The sequence below is a fragment of the Aristolochia californica genome, unplaced genomic scaffold, assembly GCF_029961685.1.
Source record: "Aristolochia californica isolate CCGP_79_NKW_82.1479 unplaced genomic scaffold, dmAriCali1.0.hap1 SCAF_5, whole genome shotgun sequence".
NCBI classification, from domain to species: Eukaryota; Viridiplantae; Streptophyta; class Magnoliopsida; order Piperales; family Aristolochiaceae; genus Aristolochia; species Aristolochia californica.
Window position 1 is genome coordinate 40,352,115 of NW_027182214.1, and position 6,000 is coordinate 40,358,114.

Sequence of the window (6,000 nt, forward strand, 5' to 3'; positions counted from 1 at the left end):
ATACAGTGTATGTTGCTACTGCTACGAATGTTACTGCTCAAATAAGAAATGTTCCAATGCTGAGCGGGACAAACTTTAAGGCATGGAAAGATACCGTAGAAATTATCCTCAGTTGTATAGATTTGGATCTTGTACTTCTGGCGGAACAACCCACTTCTACTCCAAAAATTATCAATGAGGTTAAAATTGAGAACTGGGAGCGCTCCAACCGAATGTGCTTGATGATCATGAAATGCTCCATTCCGGAGGCGTTTTGGGGCTCTATGACTGAGAGGCAGAGTGCCAAGAAGTTCCTGGAGGAAATTGAGCAATATTTTACCAAGAACGAAAAGTCGAAGGTGAGTAGCCTTTTGTCTAAACTCGTTTTAATGAAATATAAAGGCAAAGAGAACATAAGGGAGTACATCATGGAGATGTCTCATCTCGCATCAAAACTCAAGTCATTTAAGATAGAGTTGTCTGAGGACTTACTCGTGCACTTAGTTTTCATATCTCTTCCTGCACACTTTGGGCAATTCAAAGTGAGTTATAACACTCAGAAGGACAAATGGTCCCTAAATGAGTTTATATCTCACTGTGTGCAAAAGGAAGAGAGGCAGCAGCGGGATAAGACTGAAAGTGCTCACTTGGCCTCAACCTCTCAGAACAAGAAGAAGAAGAGAGGTAAGGATGTTGCGGAAGGATTTTGTCATAAAAAGAAATAGAAAAAGCAGGCGGAGGAGTTTACCTGCTACTTCTGCAAGAAGTCGGGACATATGAAGAAGGATTGTCCCCAGTACGTCGCCTGGTGAGTAAAGAAGGGTATGCCTCTAACTTTAGTTTTTCTTAAGTTAATTTAGCTTTTGTACCTAAAGATATTTGTGGGTGGATTCTTGTGCTATCACTCACATAAGTATGTCTTTGCAGGGTTGCCTATGGAGCCGACCGCCAACTGATGCTGAAAAATTTATCTTTGTGGGTGACAGCAATAAAGTTGTGATAGAGGCTATAGGAACTTTCATATTACAATTAAACATTGGATTTTATTTTGATTTATTTGAGACATTTGTTGCATAGTCTTTTAGGCGGAATTTAATTTCTATTTCCATTTGGACAAATTATGTTTTTCTTGTTCTTTTGGAAATAATAAAGTTAGTCTCTACCAAAAATTCAAATTTTGTTGATTCTGATCCCTTAATTGATAATCTATATATGTTTGATGTTGTTAGTTCCTATAGAGAAATACTGCAAATAAGTTCACATGGTATGAAGCAAAAATTAAGTGAGAATTCCGCCACATTATGGCACAAACATTTAGGATACATCTCTAAACAGAAAATTAAATGGCTTGTATCAGATGGAATTCTTGAACCCTTAAATACTACGAACTTCCAAGTTTGTGTTGAGTGCATCAAAGGGAAACAAACAACGTTAGAAAATTAAGTGTCGAAAGAGCTACAAATATCTGTGGTACATTCCCTACAACTTCATGGAATAGACAACAGTACTTCATTACGTTCATAGACGATTACTCTAAATTCGGTTAACTATATTTAATATATGAGAAGTCACAATCCCTGGACGTCTTCAAGTCTTTCAAAGCTGAAGTTGAACTTCAACTTGGAAAGAAAATAAAGGTTGTCAAATCCAACCGTGGTGGTGAATACTATGGAAGGTATGATGGATCAGGAGAACAACGTCTTGGACCCTTCGCGATTTTCTTTAAAGAGTGTGGAATTGTTCTGCAATACACCATGCGGGACAAACCCAGCATGAACGGTGTCGTAGAGCGACGACATCGAACTCTTAAGGATATGGTAAGGAGTATGATCAGTCATTCCTCTTTGCCAAAGTCACTTTGGGGAGAAGCTTTAAAGACCGCAGTGTACATCCTTAACAGGGTACCGAGCAAAGCAGTGGCCAAAACCCCCTATGAGTTTTGGATAGGCAAGAAGCCTAACATTAGGCACTTGCACATTTGGGGTTGTCCAGCTGAGGCACGACCTTAAAGGCCACATGAAAGAAAACTAGACTCAAAGACGTTAGCTGTTATTTTGTTGATTACGTTGAATGCTCTCGGGGCTATAAGTTTTACAATCCCACATCAAGTTCTTTATTTGATGATATTGAGTTTGGAGGGGAAGAAAACATAAGGAATATTGTCTATGAAGAAGAATTTTTTATTGACAGTGATCAGGTCTCCATACCTATTACTGTTCAAGACACAGTTTAAAGGACAATGTTTATGCTCCTATTCCTGACATTGTTCCAGATCAAGACAACAATGAGATTCTACCTCTTGCACCACCTTTAGAACAAACTCAACAACCTCAAGAAGTGTCATTAAGGAGATCCACTAGGGAGAGGAGAAATGTGATTCCAGATGATTATATCATATTTCTCCAAGAACTTGAGGATGGCGTCGGATTGACAGAAGATGACCTGATTAACTTTTGTCAAGCCTTGCACAATTCTAATTCTCAAAAGTGGATTAATGCCATGAAGGATGAGATAAAGTCTATGAATGACAATGACGTTTGGGATCTCATCGAGTTGCCTAAAGGTGTGAAGCCCATTGGTTTTAAATGGATATTTAAAACCAAGAGGGATTCAAAGGGCAATGTCGAGAGATATAAGGCCCGTCTAGTCGCTAAAGGCTTTACTCAAAGTGAAGGCATAGACTATAAAGAAACTTTCTCTCCTGTATCTTTGAAAGACTCTTTTAGAACAATAATGGCACTAGTGGCTCATTTAGATCTAGAGCTACATTAGATGGATGTCAAGACTGCATTTCTCAATGGAGACATTGATGAGACGATTTATATGGTACAACCAAAAAACTTTGTATCTGGTGATCCAAAGTCTATGGTCTGTAAATTGAAAAAATCTATCTATGGTCTCAAATACGCTTCCCGTCAATGGTATCACAAGTTCCATCAAGTCATCACCTCGTACGGTTTTGAGGCGAATGTTGTTGATGACTGTGTAAATCATAAGTTTAGCCGGAGTAAATACATATTCCTAATATTATATATCAATGACATTCTGCTCGCTAGTAGCGATATAGACTTACTGCACGAAACCAATAATTTTTTTACAAAGAAATTTGAGATAAAAGATCTTGGTGATGCTTTTTTTGTATTAGGTATACAGATACTTAGAGATCGTTCTCAAGGTATCCTTAGGTTGTTTCAAAAGAGCTATATCAATAAAATTTTGAGCAGATTCGACATGAAAGATAGTAAACCAGGAGACACACCTGTTGCTAAAAGAGACAAGTTTAGTCTCAAACAGTGCCCTAATAATGATCTTGAAAGAAAAGAGACGTAGAATTTCCTATGCATTAGTAATAGGGAGTCTAATGTATGTTGAAGTTTGTACTCATCCTGACATAGCATTTATAGTAGGAATTCTGGGTAGATATTTGAGCAATCATGGTCTGCAACATTGGAAGGCAGCCAAACGCATGATGCGTTATTTGAGGAAAACAAAAGACTACATGCTCACTTATCGGAGATCAGACAGTTTAAAAATCATTGGGTTATCTGACTCCAACTTTGTTGGATGCCAGGATAGCAGACGCTCCACATCAGACTACATCTTTATGTTGGTTGAAGGAGCTATCTCATGGAAATCTGCTAAGCAGACTCTCATAGCTTCTTCAACCATGGCTGCGGAGTTCATTGCTTGTTTTGAGGCGTCCAACCACGGGATATGGTTGCGAAACCTTGTCACTGGGCTACGAGTGGTAGATGGTATTGACAGGCCATTAAATATTTACTGTGACAATAACTCGATAATACTTTATTCCAACAACAACAGGAGTTTGACGAAGTTGAAGTTTATCGACATCTAGTTTCTAGTTGTTAAGGAGAGAGTTCAGGATAGGCAAATTTCTATAGAACATATAGGGACAGACTCTATGCTAGCAAACCCATTAACCAAGGGCTTAATGCCTAAAGTCTTTCATGAGCACACTGCTCATATGGGCATTATTTCTGAGGATACTTTGGTTTAGTGGGAATCATTTATGTACTATATGTTTGCTTTAGACATTGAGTTATTCGATTTTCTATGTAATAAAATTGATTGCTTATTATTCTATATCTGAAGTTGCTTGTGTTTTTCTATGTGCAATATTCGCATTGCATTAGGGACTAAAGAATGACCAATTGGAAAGATATCACTAAAGACTAAAGAATGACCAATTGGAAATAGGCATGTTCGAGATCACATTGCATGTAATTTCCATGCTACTTATCCATATTTGATCTATGTCATTGAGTGTATTAGTATGGTGATCATCGTGGTTTAGTCTCGACTATAATGTGATGAAAGTCACGGTGGTTCCATTATTAATATATAAGATGGTTCCATTATCAATAGTATACAGAAGTGTGCCTAAAGAATTTGTGATATAATTGTTTTAGGAATAATATGTAACCCAAGTGGGACATTGTTAGGAAACTCACGTTTCCTATTCTAATTTTGGTAATATATTTATTATTCAATTATATTTACTATTTAATGGAATGGGCCAAAATTAAGTGATCTAATTTTGTTAAGCCCATTAAGGAATATGGGCCAATTGAGTACACGTTTCCTATTCTAATTTTGGTAATATATTTATTATTCAATTATATTTACTATTTAATGGAAAGGGCCAAAATTAAGTGATCTAATTTTGTTAAGCCCATTAAGAAATATGGGCCAATTGAGTAGATACCATAAGGAATTATGGGAACCCTGTATAAAGAGACGCATTATAGTTATGGTCCCCAAGAGATTAAATCACACACAGTTTCCCTTCTCCCCATCTGGAAGAGAGACGAAGGTCCCATTAAGAAACTAAAGAGATTTAGTTGAGGAAGATCATAAAACTAATCATCCGTTCGTATCATTCGTCATAGTCATTCCGCAACAGAAAGACGAAATTTCGAAATGGATCCAGGTATGCATCCCAATCCTAATATTCTGGCATAATGTAAATTCTGGATTAAGATTTAAGATTACGGTTTTCTAACATCCGCAACATCAGTTAAATTTGAGGATCGAACGTGCAATCCCTGACTAGTTTGGGTCTGCTCAGCTTATTGTCTGTTTTTCCAAGAACCTCTGTACTGAATGCTTTCTGGCAATCAGTATCGGCAGGCCTCCATTGTTGAGATTTTCGAGCAGTTGATGTTCTTTGGTGGCAGAAGCCGAAAAATCTTGTCTCGCCGCTGGAAGCCTGAATTCTAGCGAGTCCCATCTCGGCAAGTTTTCTTCTCTATTCCTCTCCCCGCCTCCGTCCACGACGATTGATCGATGCCGAGAGTAGCAGTGCTGCATTATTGATGATCGATGCATAACAACTCTATTCCTATTGCGTCACGGCTCACATCGGATTTGTCTAATTGTTCTCCTTGACAACTTTGACAATAACGTTGTTGCGTTATTAATGTTCGATGCAATTGCAACCCTAGCAGTTTCTTCTGGAGAATGGAGTTCCACGATCACATCTGTACTCTCTTGTGCCACAGAAATGCTTCTTTATGATCATGAGATTGCCAACAGCCCTTCGATAAACAATTCCTACGGCGTGGTCGCTCCTACACTTTGGTTGCAGTTGTTGATCATTGCTCGGATTGATCGAGCCCATTGTCGCCAAGATCAAAATCGTGATTACTGGTGGGAAAGGTTTTGTTAGCATTATTTTCCTCCCAAGTCTTGGTTCTCTTCCTTTTTTTATTTCCTCAATTTTGTTGAGCAAGTGAAGCTAACTCAGAGGAATAATTTATTGGACTGAAAAATGGTATACTCTAGTATTGACTCAAACATAGATTCCTCCATCAAGCTTTGATTGTTTTGCTCCACAAATCAATGTCAAACTGGACGAACAAATTATGCCTTATGGTCCCAAATTGTTGAGAAGTACATCTCTTGGAAAGATAAACTGGGATATATTAATGGAGATTTTCCACAACCTCAACCAACAGACCCCAATTTTCAAAAATGGAGAAGGGAAAATGCAATTGTAAA